The sequence below is a fragment of the Pinus tabuliformis genome, chromosome X, assembly GCF_031772625.1.
Source record: "Pinus tabuliformis cultivar Carrire ecotype Pingquan chromosome X, CPIR1, whole genome shotgun sequence".
NCBI lineage: Eukaryota > Viridiplantae > Streptophyta > Pinopsida > Pinales > Pinaceae > Pinus > Pinus tabuliformis.
The window spans coordinates 601,550,038-601,567,341 of record NC_142308.1 but is presented as its reverse complement, the minus strand read 5'-3'; the positions used below and the strand labels follow the sequence as shown (position 1 = coordinate 601,567,341).

Here is a 17,304-nt window from a genome sequence, read left to right as displayed (position 1 = left end):
ACATGCGCAAAATGTGTACGATCATCCTGTTGACAACCTCTGTCTACCCATCAGTTTGAGGATGGAAGGCTGTGGACTTAGTGAGTTTAGTGTCCAGCATCGACCAGAGACTAGACCAAAATGCATTGAGGAACTTGTTGTCCCGATCTGAGATGATAGACTGTGGGATCCCAAAGTGTACCCACACTTGTTCAAAGAAGAGTTTAGTAGTGGCTTTGGTTGTGGTATTCTTCTTGTAGGCCACCATAATGGCCATCTTCGAGAACCTGTCGACGACCACAAAAACACAGTCATTTCCATGTTTAGTGGAAGGAAGTCCTGACATGTAATCCATGGAGATGGATTCCCAAGGTTGACTAGGGGTAGGCAGTGGGGTATAGAAGCCATGCTTCTTGATGGTCGGTTTGGCAATGGCATAGGCAGTGCATGATCTAATGTACTTCCCAATATCCTGTCGAAGATTTGGCCAATAGAAATACTTCTGCAGTACTGCCACCGTTTTCTCGACCCTGAAATGCCTAGCAACCCAACTGTAGTGTGCTTCCCAAATCATCTTGGCACGCTCGCTTGAAGGAACACAAAGGTGACCCAGGTGGCATAACAAGGCATCCTAGAGGTGAAAATATGGAACATGTTGACCCTCCAAGAGTGTCTGGTATGTGTGGCCAAATTTTGGGTCGCTTTTGTAGAGAAGTGGCCAATCAGAGGTCTCGTGCCCACAAAAGTTGAGCACGGTGGTTAACGCCATGAGCGGTGGTCGACTGAAGAAATCTGCAACATTATTGGTGTTGCCCTTCTTATACTTGATATTCAAATGGAACTGTTGTAGGTATGTGGACCACTTCTGGTGGCAATCATTCTGCAATTTCCCTTGGGTCTGTATGAACTACAGGGGTCGGTGGTCTGTGTGGATGATCGTTTCCTTCCCCAAAATGTAATGCTTCCATTGTCGACAGGCCTGCACAATGGAATACATCTCTTTGTCATAAGTGGGATACTTTCGGACCGTGTCTGAAAGTATCTCACTGTGATATGCCACTGGATGCCCGTGTTGAGTAAGGACTGGCCCAATAGCATAGTCAGAGGCATCTATCTCGACCTCAAATGGTTGTTGCAAGTCTGGTAATGCGAGCACTGGTGCCGAGCAGAGGCGATCTTTCAACTCTTTGAATGCCTTCTGTTGAGATTCAGACCAAAAGAATTTTGCTTTCACTCTTCCCTTGGTGACTTGACTCAAGGGCCAAGTGATATGAGAAAATCCCAACACGAACTTGCGGTAGAAGTTGGCAAGACCTAGAAAGCTGCGGAGCTTTGTCAGAGTGGTTGGAGATGGCCAATCCTGAATGACTTGGATCTTGGCTGGATTCACATGCACCCCTGTTCATCGATAATGTATTCCAAACACTGAACCTGGGTCATGCTAAAAGTGCATTTCTCCAAATTGGCACATAATTTGTGTTGCCGCAGTGTTTGGAGAACCTATCAGATGTGGTGGAGGTGATCTTCCCAACTCTGGTTGAATATTAGGATGTCATCCAAGTATACCACTACAAATGAGTTAGTGAATGGTCACAAGGTGTCATCCATTAGCCTCATGAAGGTTGCAGGAGCATTCGTCAATCTGAAAGGCATAACCAACCATTTGAAAAGGCCCTCCTTGGATTTGAAGGTAATCTTCCACACATCGGAGGGTTCAATTGGTACCTGGTGATATCCTGACTTCAAATTGATCTTGTTGAAGTATTTTTCCCCCTTCAGTGGCTCCAGGAGGTCATCAATCCGTGGGATCAGGTACCTATTACGGACAGTGATCTTGTTCAGCGCCCAATAGTCAATATAGAGTCTCCAAGTCCCATCCTTCTTCTGTACCAACACGATCGGGCTCCCACAGGGCAATGAACTCGGACGGATGTGACCTTTCTGCAGCAGCTCTTGAATCTGCCTCTTGATTTCATCGTTCTCCAGAACAGAGCGTCGATAGATTGGTCCATTGGGTAGCGGTGCACCTGGGGTTAGATCGATGGAGTGCTTGACTTGACAGTGCAGAGGAACCCCTGCGAGGGAGGTGAAGATGTCCTCGTACTCCTCCACGACCTTGTCCATCTATAGTTGTCATGCAGAGGGGCCTTGTCTGGAGGTCGTGGCCACCGTCTTCTTCTTTCCTTGAGGGAGTATCATCAGGAAAACAAATTTCCCGGTTTTGGAAATGAGCTTACTACATTGTTTTGCAGTAACCAAAGAGATGGCAGTAGGCGGTGCTACCTCTATATCCTATACAACTTATTTCCCAAAGTAATAATAACAGCACGGGGCCTTGATTCATACACAACATGTCACTTCCACAAGTATGGTTATCCTAATAATACATCACAAACTTCAAGGGGAGCAATGTCACACAATACCTCATCCGTGAAGGGCTTGATGTTGTATGGAAGGCAACATTGCTGGCTCACGCGAAGATCCTGTCCTTGGTGAAGCCACCCGATGGTGTACGGTTGTGGATGTGTAGTGGCCGGTAAGCCCAGCCGCTTCATGACTTCTGCCAAAATGAGGTTCTTTTGGGTCCCGCTATCGACAGTGAACTGTAGCGGGGAGCCCTTTAGATTTCCAAAAAAACGTCGTTTAGGGCCTCAAAATGGCTCCGGAAGTTTAGGACCCCAAAAAAATGCTAAAAATAGTAAACTTTGCTACAATTAAGGAAACTGAAAAACTAAAAGAAGCAATGGTGGGGATCCAAGTGGAATTGGCAGGTGGCCACCAATATCCATCTGGATCAACTAGCCGAAGGTTTTATAGTGCGATCGTATGGAGAGGGGGCTGGCTCCCTCCGCTCTCGCTGTCGGCTCCGCTATCGGCATAAATATATGTTTGTGGTTATGGTTTAACAAGACCCGCCGCTTGGCCCGACGGTTAAGCAATGGAGTTGGGAGGGGGAGGTCATAGGTTTGACCCACCCTCCACCCATCTCTTCACACATTTTGTCACCAAATAAATATATGTGAAACCTTTGGGACATAATCCATAGCCTTTCATATATTTCATAAAAAATTTAAATACACCATGGTATAATATTATATGCAGATTTGGATAATGTTTGATATTTAATATATATATATATATATATATAAACAATTTCCACATAATATTCACCATGAACCATAATTCCACATTGGAGGACATTGGGCAATTTCACCTTCACACAACCAAACTGGCGAATCTTGAAGCAACACTTGTCACAGCCTCATTGAGAAAAAACTAAAGAAGATTCCCATCATGCTGACTGTACTGCCATGTCATCATTTTGTCCTATTCTGATTTTTTTTTCGCTGTTTAGGAAAACAAACAATAGTATTTTTCTCCTTCATCCAGACTCGGTTTTCAGTGAAACGAACTGCGTTGCAATTGTCTTGACGAAATGGACGTAGTCGTACAAGTTTCAAGCCAATATGAGAACTTTGAATTTTGAGCTAAATACTGAGCACCTGATCATTCCTGCCCACGAGAAGCCTTTTGGACCCCAAAAGATCACTATTATCTGACAAATAAACAAGGGTACAATCCCCTCACCTTTCCAAGCTCGATTTAATTGGATTTTGATGAATTTGTTTCCTTGAGCTCCTCTCTAAGGAAATCAACACTCACTTTCCTTGAGGACCCCGTTCTTCTGTCACAGATGGCATCTTGTTGAAACTGATTCAGAAATTCTATAGGAATGCATTCAGAATGTGAAATTTGAACCTTATCTCCTTGTTCAACAACTTGAAGCCTCTTTTTGCAAAGCCGACACCAGCTTGCACTGTCGACTTGAAACTTGTGATTGACATAATACCTATACTTGTATTTTCCCTTTTCAAGCTGATTTTGCACTGTTTTTTGCACCATTTTCAGTCACTCATAGAAACTCATGGTTTTTTCCATGTCGCCATCAAAAGAAACATCCTTCTTACCATGACGACATAACAAAATATAATGCAAATGGATGACAAATTTCACTACTTGGTTTTCTTGACTCAAGCCCAATTGTACATCTTGAAAGTATGAAAATTTCTGAACATAAATTTCATGTAAAACATAATGACACCTGAATACAACAATTACATAAACAATAGGCCTAAAAGGCATAACAATGGACTTGCTTCTTATACCTCTTTTGTACCTTCGAACCAAGTGAAAATTTTGACAAGTATCCATCCAATGAAAGTGCATGGATCACTACAACTTAATCTTTACACCATGAAAATCCTCTGAATGGAATAAGATGGTGAAGTTGCTTGCATAAAACTCTTGTTGTTTACCTCCCCACTGGAAGACTTTGCACACACATGACAATGCATGCCAAGGAGCTTCGAAAGAAGAAATGTTAATAACCACTCTCCTCCAACATTGGGCTGCTCCCAACAAACCTCTTATCAAAATGATGATCTTGGGCATTGACCAATCAACAATTGCATCCAACTTGGAGAGACTTGCCTTCAACTTACCTCCTCCAATATCATGGCCCAAATACATCAAAGAATTGAAACCCAACTTGTACTTTGATATCTTCAAAACATCAAACGATTTTCCTTCATAGATGACATGTGCATAAGAAAACTTTCTAAGCATGTTTATGTCACCCAAGTGGACAATTTATTCAAGAAATGACTCTTTTTTGCCATAATTCAAATACATGTATGTAATATAAGTGCTACAAATAACATGCAACATTAAAATCCATACAAAACATTCTTGTTTGGTGTTATGTATATTCTTGCGCTGGCCTATTTTTACAACTTTGCTTTGGCGAAAACTACTCCTTTTGTCCTCTTTTTTGAAATTATTACCATTCCTCTTTGGCATCATAACTATCGGTGCACAACATGGTGTAAGGGGTGATTGAATGAGCCCATTGTTCAACAAAATTTTGCATTGCATTGGTGTCTCTACACTTTGCAGTTTTGTCAACCCTTGCATGCTAACATCACAAAGAGAAACCTCTTGCTGCAAAGATATTTCATGTGAAGTTTCTTTCTCCTTGAAGGACGATTCTTTCACAACCTGAAATACTCCATCACTCTGATGAATTGAACCAACCAAATCAAAATTGAAACTTGCATTACATGCAACAACATTTTTATAAACAATATCATCATTTGGCTTGAACATGAGAAGTACTAAATTTTTACTTGAATTCACTAGTCTTTTTGCCTGCCCTGAATTAACAACTAATATGTTTAAATTTTTGTGATGGGCTCTCACTATATACTCCACACCATCCTTGAACAAGTGATACTTGTTTTCATGGCGGTAAAAGGCTGCTTTCCGGTCATACAAATATGGACTACCCAACACCACACTTGAAATATCAAGCGGTACCACATCTAACTCTACTTCGTTAACAAAATTTGCAGTGATTGCAAACTTAAACAAACATTTTCTTGTAACTTGTAAATTGGTGTCTTTTGTTATCCATCCCAAAGGGTATGGTTTATGGTGAGGTACAGTTTCAAGATTCAATCTGTTGACTAAGTCTTCAGAGATTAGATTCGCTTGTGACCCACTATCGAAGAGTGTGTCAATCTTGGTGTGTTTAGATATGACCCTAACATGAAATAACTCAATTCGTCTCTTTTCATCTGGAGTAGTAGTGTTACAATTTTGTGAACTAGTGCTTGCAATATCTTGTTTTCCTTTGATTCCTATGACAATGATTTTGTTTTCATCAACTGATTTAGAACCTAAATCTTCTTGAGTGATACCAGTGGTTTTATGTTTCCCTTTATTGTTGAACTTATTTGGTCTCATTTCTGGATGGAGTTTCCAACAATGATCCTCATTATGTCCCTCTTTTGAACATTGTTTACAGATAACTTTCTCCCCTTCTTTCTTCACACTTGCATTTTTCTTCCCTTTCCATTTTCCACCCTTTTCTCTCTCCTTACCATTAAATGGTTTCCTCTTACTACCCTCTTCCTGAATGTTCTTTCCTCTAGATTCAAGGTGCGTGGCTTGCACACATACCTCATCTAAATTGTTTGGATTAAACATAAGGATAGTATGTTTCAGATAGGAATGTAAACCCCCAATATATTTCAGCAGTGTATCTTGGGAATTCAAATTCACTCCTAATAACAAAGCCCTTTTCCTAAACTCTTGTGTATAATCTTGGACTGTTTGGCCTTTAAGCTGCTTAAAATTCTGCCAACTCATAATGAATTTTTGCATATAGGCTAAATGATAAAACTGTCTTTTAATTGTAGAAACAAATTCAACCCAAGTGATGGATATCTTACCATGGATTCTCATTTCCTCTTGAGTCTTTTCTTCCCACCAAACTAGTGCAACTCCTTCTAGCCTCAATGAAGCCAACTGGATCTTTATGTCATCTTCTTGAAGGTTCTCAATTCCGCAGTATACCTCCATCTGTCGAATCTAATTGTCCAACTTTTCTGCATTCACCTCTCCATTGTACATGGGAAGTTCGAATTTTATGTCCAATTTAGGTAATGGAGTCTTTCCTTTGGGGGTTTTAGAATGAGTATGGGCAGTTTCAGTGGTGGTAGTGCAAGATGATGCTGTGTGAGATGATGGAGATGATGAGGAAGATGACGAGGATGGTGGAGGTGATGGTGGATTTCTACCATTCCCTTTGGAATCCTTCTTCTCATCTTTTTTGTCCTCTAAGCTTCCTTCTCCATGTGGTGGTTTAGAACACTTTCAAACCATTCTAATGTTCCTCTCTTCATAGAGGACTTTAACCATCTCAGTCAAAGTATAGAAAGCTTTCTTGAATTCTTCCTCTTCTGAAGAGGGACCTTCAAGCTCTCTTTTTCCAGACATAATGGCTATGGATTCGGGCTCAGAAATTGGTACTGCTTGTACCTCTTCAATCTCAGTTGAAGGCAAAACTTGAGGAGTTTCAAGTCCAACTGGAATTGGAACTTTGGGTGGTGTAGATTGTGGCCTTTTGGCTCTCCTTCTTCTGGGCATTACCTCAGGAGTTGAAACCAATAGCTTCACTTCTCCTTTTTGCAACTTTAACCTTGTAAGCATCACAATTTTGCAACCATTAAAACCCTAATTGCACAAACTATGTCTTTGTATGATTAGTTTTGCTATGCTAATAACAATTACAAATTTATAAATATGTGCATGCTTATTGCTCCTTGTACTGAGGTTTCATTAGCTGTTTTTGCATACAATCAGGTAAATTTCCTTAAGTTTTAAACGACATTCATGAGCAAAATAGCTTCATAAACAAATATTGAACAAAAAACATGTATAGTGCAGAAAACCACCAGAGAGACACATTAACACAGTGTTTTGATGAAGGAGTTCACCCCTCCTGGGCTACATCTCCTTGGTCTAGCTTCCATGGCTTGGGCCTTTGTATTAGCTCAATGTAGAAAAAAAAATGTTTACAAAAATCTATGGCTCCTGATACATGCACTAATGTGTTCAGAATGTCCAAATAAGCCAATAACACCTCTTTCTGAGCTCAATTTGGTTGAAAATTGCTCAATATATGCTTCATTCAGTGTTTCCCTAGAAAACTCCGCTAAAATTGGAGAAGACTCTAGTTAGCACTGCCAAAGTTGGCATTTCCGCCGAATTTGGCGCGCCTCTGAAACTGCCACCAACATAATAATTCAGATTAGCTAATCATGCTTAACCATTTGGCGTTGGCCCAAGGTTTTATAGCGGGGTTGTATGGAGAGGGGGCTGGCCCGTAGGGCTGGCTCCCTCCGCTCCTGCCGTCAGCTCCATTATCTGCATAAATATATGTTTGTGGTTACGATTTAACAAGACCCGCCGCATGGCCCAACGATTAATGGAGTTGGGAGGGGGAGGTCACGGGTTTGACTCGCCCTCTGCCCATCCCTTCACACATTTTGTCACCAAATAAATATATGCGAAGCCTTTGGGATATAATTCGAAGCCTTTGATATATTTCATAAAACATTTAAATACACCATGGTATAATATTATATGCAAATTTGGATAACGTTTGATATTTAATACTTAATATATAATATAATATATGATAATAAAATCATATATATATATATATATATAAACAATTTCCACATAATATTCACCATGAACCATAATTCCACCTTGGAGGACATTGGGCAATTTCACCTTCACACAACCAAACTGACGAATCCTGAAGTGACACTTGTCACAGCCTCATTGGGCAAAAACTGAAGAAGATTCCCATCATGCTGACTGTACTGCCATGTCATCATTCTGTCCTATTCTACAATTTTTTTAGTTGTTTAGGAAAATGAACAATAGGCCTTTTCTCCTTCATCCAGACTCGGTTTTCAGTGAAACAAATTGCGTTGCGATCATCTTGACGATACGGACGTAGTCATATAGGTTTCAAGCCAATATGAGAACTTTGAATTTTGAGCTAAATACTGAGCACCTGATCAGAAATGTTGCCACAATGCGATACAAACATTTGGAGCTATATTATATGTCACACACAAACACAATTTGCATTCAACATATTGCAAAGGAATTCTTTCATAAATTTACGAAAACGAAAAACACCTTGTATTAAAAATTGGAAGACAAAATCCTACAATTTAATCCACCTTGTACATTCAACCAGTGAACCCTTAATGACTCCGCAAGCTCCTCAAGTCTGAACCCATAATCCACAACAACCAAAAAACATTAAACACAAAATTGTCCTTATAATGCAAAATTGCAAGTTTTTTGTTTTGGCTTGATCCACAGGGGATTTGAACATCAAATCTATTGGTTTACATCATACTTCATAATAGGGCCATTGCTAATTGAGCTACCCATGTGCGCAACGCAAAATTACAAGTTTAAACAAACAATTGAAAATTAATAAAAAGTATTATAACCAAATCAAACAAAACTTAGATTTGTCTCAAGAAATACAGCATCAACAGCATTAGTCTTGGCCCCAACAATTTTGTTGAAGCTTCCTCTGTATGGTACCATCAAGTTGTAATTTATAAAACCCTCTAGTGATCATCACTTAACTGCATCAAAAACACTCCAAAAATTCCATCAAACTTGTAACTTAAGTGCGTTGAGAGGCACTCTCCTGCCCAATTTGGAAGATATGTTGTAATGTCTTGTCGTATCATGTTAAACATTTTAACTCGGTCAAATTACATAAAAATAAATAAACTTTTAAAAAATGGAAATAAAATAATTAGTAATTACAATTATTAACAAAACATTTTGATTTAGTAAAATTACATAATAATAAAATTATAATTAATAATTAAACCAATCTAGATCAATGTCGCGAACATCACAAGATTTTAACAAGGGTCTGAAAAAAGAAAAAATAATAAAAATCAAGATAAAATCGGTAAAAATCAGTAAAAAAAATCCACAAAAATACAATTTTTTTAGTATCTAAAGCATCCACAACATAAAATAAATGCATTGACACATAAATGTGAAAAGAAAACTAATATATAAGATGTGTAATATGTTTAGTGCTACATGACACAGAACAATGAATAATGCCCTAAATCCTTACTCATGACTAAGCCTCAAAATATCAACAAAAATATAATAATGTATCTCATATCATGAGTCATATACAATGAAATGAACCACTAAGTAACTAATGATTTCCTCTGCCCCTCTTGCAAGAAAATTTAACAACTTTCCGTTTAGATGAAGAAGGCCCTGGGGTTGGCATTGAACTCTGATGTCTTCTAGAAGCTTAAGTACTAGGAGCTGGAGGAGGTAGACCACGTCCTCTACTAGCGACCATGGTAGGTGGTGTCACCTCCTCCTCCTTCTCCTTCCTTGCAGTTGCGCCTACTACCTCCTCTAACCAATCAGGGACCAATTCCATGATAGGCCTCTTGGCCTCAACCCTCTATGAAACAGTGGTGTCAATCCCATCCGATGAGATAACCATCACGTCAGGTGCCTTCTGAATTTGCCTCACCTAGAATCAGAGATTGTAGTAGACGTATACCATGTTATTAAGGCATTGGGACTCCAACTTGTATGAGGGTCATAAATTATAAATTAATAATTATAAAAATAATAAAATATATATTTTTATTATTTAATGAATTCAAAAAATTAATTTGATTTTTTTTAACCTGATGCACTTCTTGGTGTGTATTTTTTCAAATACACTCTAGTTGCGCTTGCATCTGAAGGAGCTACATGTTTGGTTGAGTACTCGAATGTCAAGCTTTTGGAGATTAAGTACTCTACGACCATAACTTCTCCACCACACATCTACAACAAATAAGTGAAACATAAGAAAAAAATTGAAATTTGAAAGTTGACGCAAAGTATGAAAAGACAACGAAATTTGAAACAAACTAAAGCTTACCTGACATTTTGGTTGTCCTATCCTGGATAACCATGTCAAAGCAAAATGTGTCACCCACCATCATGTATATCTCCATTTCTTTCAAAATTTCTACACGTTTCGCTGGAGATGACACCATTTCTGAACACAAGTAAAGAACCCATCCATGACCTCAACATCAAATATGAAACCAAAGGAGTAAGAAAATGTGGGGCTCACGTATATCCCTGCAACATGAATGAGGCGATGGAGTGCATTGTTCCATCGCTCATATATCACTCTCCATATGAGTTTTTGTTTCTCATATTCCTCATTTGCCTTATCAACATAATAGTTGTGAATGGATTCTTTGGCCTTATCCATGGTCTTATATAAGTAGCCCATTGCGGGCTTGTCTCCATTAACTAATCAAATAACCTTTACCAAAGGTTTTGTAATGGTACACACCTCCTACACTCCTGCCCAAAAGATTTCTTGGTATGAGACTAGAATGCACATGGCCTACCCCTTTGGTTTACGACTAAATGATAAAGCACACCACTCCTCTGAACGAAACAATCTCTTCACATCCAACATAGGATTCAAGAGAGATTGAAGAGATATGAAGCTAGTGGCAAACCATGTAATGGCAGGGCACACCAACTCCTTGATATTAGTGAATGTTCTCATCAAATGAAGCACCAATGCATGATTATATATAACTTTTGCAATTTTTTTTGATGATTCAATAATATCCCTGGCAAAAGGAAATCTTCCAATGTCCTCCAACATCAAGTCAATACAATGTGCAAAACAAGGTGTCCACGATAGGTTAGGATGCCTCTCCACACACATCCTGCCATCCAAAACAAAATTTGTAGCATTTTCCACTATGACCTGTACACCATGTTGTGGACCTACCTCTTGAATGAACACATCCAACAAATGACATAATAATCGTGCATCTTTGATATGTGCAGATGCATCAACATATTTCATAAACGTTGTCTCTCGATGACAATTAACTGAGAAGCTAATAAAGGTTCTACCCTTTTGACCAATCCAACCATCTGATATCATAGTGCATCCTGTCTGTGCCCAAGATGCCCTAACTTGCTCCAATCTCGTAGTGCAGTCAACCTTTTCATTTTGAAGAATATTCCCTCTCAAGTCATCATAGTAATGGGGCTTTTTACCCCGGGTAAACAATAGCAATATCATCAAACATGGACTGGTAAAATGGATTGTTCCTGGCAATGCTGAAGGGAATGCCACTCCATAGAAAACACCTAGCCACCAACTTGTTAGCTTCTTCCTTATTATTTTTTGACGAGTCAACCTGATAGATGGTTGTGCACTAGGTGTAGTTCCAGAAACAAAAAATGATGAGGTAACTATGGGGTTGATTGTAGAAGTTGTCATTGAATAAGAACCACTCTCATGGTCACCTGTAGCCACTCCATCCCTTGCTATTTGAGTCTTCAAACTTCCTTGTTCAGTTTGTCTGAGTCCATATCTTATAATGATTTGAGGGCTCTACGGATGATTTACGGAGTTGCATCTGGGCAAAGTCCTACTTCATGTCTCGAAATTTGTGCAAGGTGGAATTTCAATCGAAATACCCCTCCTGTCATATGCTTCCCACACAATTTGCAACTCAAATTTGATCTATTAAACTCCCCATCGGGTTCACCAAATTCCCACATAGGTCCAAATGTCTTGGCACGTTTGTTGAACTCTTAATGTAAGATAGAACCTGGGACACAAGAAGAATTAAAAAAAATAAAATTAGCAATTAACATTTTCAATTTTTGATAATTAAAAACCCTCTCCACTCAATGAAACAATAATGGCAAAAAAAACACACTCAAACCCAAGCAAAAGTCATGAAAAAAAAGATGGGTAGCTCAAACCCAAGGCAAAACAAGAAGAAAACAAAAAAATAGGGGGGAATTTGATGACAAAAAAATAGGGCAAAATCTGATGCCCATACTTGGAATATGTGACCTGCCAAAGAAACTCAGCCCAAAATCCATTTATTTTGCTTGGGATCCTCAATAACCTCAATTTTCTCCTCTTTTTACCTTGTAGAATCGTTCTCCTTCTCTTTAGCTCTCTCACTTGTCCTCTTATTGCAAAATGAAATGAAAAACCAAGTTAAAAACTTTGATAAGTCACTTTTGGGTGGCCCAACGATTTTTTGGCGATAACAACAATTAAATCACGCCAATAAAATCGACCAAAGATTCGGTGACAAAATCACGATTTTCACAACATTGATCTAAATCCATCTTAACTCTAGATCTATCAAGCACCAAGAAATATCAAATTTCATGAAATCCAAACCTTAAAAAAAGTAAAAGAAATAAAATAAAAATAAAAATAAAATAAATATCCTTCTTGACTCTTAATATATCGAAAATTAAGATAAATCCAAATTAATATGATTTATGCATTTCATCTTATTTAAACTTGTGCAAGAAAGAAAGAAATTATTTTAACGTTCACGAGGCTAAAGATAGCCTATGGGACAGATTGCTTCTTCAGCTGCTTGATGTATTCGGCCATTTTTCTATGAAGTTTCAAAATAATGCTCCCAGTTTCTCAACAAACCCTTCGCTAAATAGATTATCCCAAGAGCTAGCTGTCAGCATATCTACTTAACTTTCCCTGTTGTCTTTGAAGACTTCGCATTCTAAATGAAATGTTTTTCTGTTTCCACTTTGCCGGAAGAACAAAAAATGCATACTCTTTCCTCCCACACTTCCTTTGGCCTTTTCCAGCGCCTTGTTTCACAATGGAGTTGATGAGAATTAGTCCTTAACTGAGCAACAAGAATTTTGGCTCTCCAAGAGATATTGGCCTCTATGTATGCTTTTGGTTGATGACTATGAGTGGGATTAAACACTTCAATATAGTACTTCTTCTTTCTTCCTAGCTCTTTATCCCAAGTACGCTTGTGGAATTTTTCCATAACAAAATCTTTTATCTCTTTGTTGTTTATGGGACACGCGTTCAAGCAAATACCCCATTTACTAAACCATTTTTTGCTCTTGCACAATCTATCATTAAAGACAACCTTAGGCCATCTACCCTCTTCCATTTGCTCATTTTTTTTTTTAAATACCTTATGACTCTCACCATAGCAATTGCTTCAATAGGAGTAGTCTCTGTTTCACTTAACAAGATAGCATAACGAACTGCGCTTTTAATCTTAAATTTGTTTGTAATCAAACGCTTCTGAATTTTCTCAATTTGTCTCCACTGCATGTCGGATGTACTGCTGGCCCATAGTTCACAACCATAGAGAATCACCGGAATCACTAGAAGCCCAAAAAGAGTTTGAGTGGTTTTCCAGTCCCATAACTCTACCACTCTACACCTATTATGAAAAACATAAAATGCTTCCCAACCCCCTAAAGTTATTTTCTTTCTACAATGATTCCAGCTTAAATTTTTGTTGAAGTCAATTCCGAGGTATTTGTAATCCGCAACTTCTTCCAGAATGTTGCCTTCAAAGTAGAACTTATGCTGGTTATGTTTTCTTTTCTTAGAGAAAACCATTACTTTCGTTTTGCTGATATTGACTTGCATCCCCACACTTCTACAAAAATGCTCAAGGGATAGTAAGTGCTCTTGCAAACCAAGAGCCGATTTAGCAATCAGAATAAGGTCATCTGCATACAAAAGAGCTTTATAACAAATTTGCCCAAATAAATACCATCACCCCCTTGCAAATTTAACCACATCTCAAGCTTGTCGATATATAAACCAGAAAGGGTAGGACAAAGTGGACAACCTTGCTTGACTTTGATATTGCTTCTAAAACTTTCAGAAATCCCTGGTGAAGTTCTAATTTTGACTTTCACCTCTTCATATAACTTATGCACAACTACTCTCAAATGTTTAGGAACCCCAAGTTCCTCCATTATATGCGACTCAAACACTTTTATGAAATAAAAACCTTATAAAAACCTTTTAAAACAACGTTATTATTACCTCTCCGGCAATAATTGTTAGTAATTATTATTATTATTATTTTTTTTTTGAATCTAAGATAATCGGTAGCTGGTGAGAGTTATCCTGAAGAGACCCAGGATCATGGCTGCCACTATAAACCTAGGCTACGAGCAACCGCCTGCAAGCCGCATAATAGCATCATGGCTGCCACTATAAACCTAGGCTACGAGCAACCCCCTGCAAGCCGCACAATAGCAGGTAACTTATGCCTCAACAAGAGCGAGACGTCCGCTATGGGGTCGCCTACTCTTCTAGCCAAAACACAACAGGGCATATAAATATACCCAATGAGATTTGAACACTCATCTCGTGGGTTTCACCTAGTGAGACTCAACGTTAAAAACACAACAGGGCATATAAATATACCCAATGAGATTTGAACACTCATCTCGTGGGTTTCACCTAGTGAGACTCAACGTTAAACCCCATATCGGGAATTTTTTGGTATGGTGAAGTGTCCATATCTTTAAATGCGCGAAAATAAAAGGTTTCCTATATTTTTAAACACAGACAGCAGAAGCTCAGCGAAGTAAACATTGCGAATTTTGGTTTATTATGGGGAGAAATAAGGCACCTGTAATCGTCCATGAAGGCTGCAAATCGTTTCTTTCGAAGGCTACATGAGTGTGAGGAGTCACTTCTGCGCGTGAGCACATACAATTTCGACCAGAAGAATAAAATTTAAGCAGAGGAAGCCATTGAAAGGCACGAGCGTGTGAAAATTGCTCAGAATAGTCCGTTGAATCTGATCAACATTTTTGTTCTCGCAGGAGACGAAATGGTTGAAAAGAAAAACGTGTGATTGTAAGCAAGAAAGATCGTGCCCTAATAAAAACGTCATCTTCTGAAGAAATTTGAATTCTGAACAATTAAAATTTGGAAATTCATGCCCCAGTTTCAGATAGAAGTCGTGAGTATGCCGGATTGTAGTTGACGAATCATTTTTTCCTCTTTTGAAGTTAAGAAGTTATCTGATTTTCAGAATATTTCTTTTCATTTTGGTTGAAGGCAATCCATTCATTGGGTTATATGTTTAAACGTTCGTTCTGAAAAAATATGTTTAAAAGTTCAAGTCTTTATTTTTTGAATATTATCAGGTGGTTTGAACGGAGATTATTTTTTCACCATAGTCTGGGATTATTGTTTTCAGGGGTGAATTAGCAGTTGGAAGGCAGAGTTTATTATTTTTTGAAATTATTTCGGAAGCAGTGTTTTAACGTAACATATACGGTGGAATAGAGGCAGTATTCTCTGCAGAACGCAACAGTCTGGGCAGTCTCAGAACATCAAACGTTGTGGGTTAAGCTAAAATAGAGGTACCCATATCTCATATTTTTTCATGTATGGTGGTCAGTATTCCTTTCTGAATCACGGAATTTATGTTTCGTGGACATTTTAGTAAAAACATTCTTTCCTTCGAAAATTCATGGGCGTTAGTGAATGGGACCTAAAGCAAACCCGTAGTAGATTAGGATGCCATCACTAAATTCGGAAACAAAAATAAAGAAGCCCCTTTGAAATTAATTTTGCGAATCACTGAATCTATGATTAAGCACCTGAGAAATGTAAAAATTGCAAAAAATTGCATGAATTATTTGAAGGACCTATTTGAAATTGCTAATGAGTCTACTTCACAAAAATCGAGGGGGGCACTAAAGTAGAAGAATTAGTGTGCAAAATTAGACTGCTGAGTGATGAATTGGCACTGGGTGGTGTTGATACAAAAGATAAGGAGTTGGTAATGTTCACAGCAAAGAGCCTTACTGTTCTTGAATAAACCTGATACACACCTCCTTAGGGTGATTTCAAAACCCTTCAACTTCTGACAGAGCCTTTATGGTCAAGGAAAAAGGAAAATTGAATGGAAAAATTATGCTTCATGGACTCATGTAATGGAAAACATTCTTTCCATAGACATTTACAGGGAATCTCACATTAAATCAGGATGCCATCAATAAATTTCAAGACAAAAATAATGAAGCCTTATTGATATTAGCTTGATCTATGATAAAACATTTCAGAAATGTAAAAAATGCAAAAATTGCATGTAACAAGTTGAACATATTTGAAATTGTTGATGAGTTCTATTACTGCTCAAACTAGCAGGGGTCCTAGGAGGGGATCCTATAGAGCAACTATTAGATCAAGGGGGAGCAACGGAGCGATAGCTCACTATCACCTCAGCGAAGACTCCTTGCTCTTTATGGATTTTCACCTATCGGAGAAGACCCGGTATAAGGGGAATCACTAGATGAATGGATGAGCAAGAGGATAAGGGGTAATTAAAAAGGCCTATTCACAAGAGAGACTCAATTATATGGCTTTTTTGCTTGAGAAGCAAGGTGATGTGCTCTTTAGGAAGGGCTAGGAGGATTTTTGAGGCTAGGGTTTGGGAATATAATTTGTCAAGAGGTTTCCTAGACCTGAAAATCCTTATAGAGAATTGGCTTTTATGTGATATTTGTGAAATTAGAGTTGTAAAGTTGTGGGACCACATGGGGCCAAGTGGACCCAAAATTAGGTCAAGGATGTGGATTTGATCAACCAAAGAGGGGCTTGACCTAATTATGGAAGGGAAGAGGATCAAAGGACAAATTTTCTTTGGAGAATTGGATGCTATGATCCAAATGAGGACACTAGCCAAGGGGAGACCTAATGCAAGTAACGATCCTTGAGATAGGGCTTTTTTTATCTCAACATACCACTGTCGGAATTTCTTGAAATTTGGAGGGCCTCTAGAGAAAACCCTAGTGCAGTTATGGACAAGAGATCGAACTTTTTTTATGGCTACAATGGGAGAAAAATGATGCCCTAGGTGACCTATGGAGGTTAGGCCTAGAAAGAGAAGGAGAGGTGAGAGAAATATTCTTTAAAAGTGATCACCTATGGAAGGATTAGTGCCTTATCCTTTGGGAGAGATGGAGTCAAAGAGAATTTATTGTTTGGAAAAGATTTACCCAATCAAGGAGGCCTTCAAGCAACTTCGCATGGCA

General features: G+C 38.6%; 1 protein-coding gene across 2 annotated transcripts in view; it reads left to right on the top strand.

The window, feature by feature from the left end:
* Positions 1-14,798: 14,798 nt before the first annotated feature.
* The window catches only part of LOC149141470 (SWR1 complex subunit 6-like), a 277,229-nt gene continuing 274,723 nt past the window's right edge, over positions 14,799-17,304 (top strand). The window contains exons 1-2 of one of the 2 annotated variants that reach the window (XM_089447231.1): positions 14,799-15,221; positions 15,462-15,627. The gene's annotated coding sequence lies outside the window, so the exon portion shown is untranslated. The remainder of the gene's footprint in view (positions 15,222-15,461; positions 15,628-17,304) is intronic. The other variant, XM_089447232.1, reaches the window with a different exon arrangement.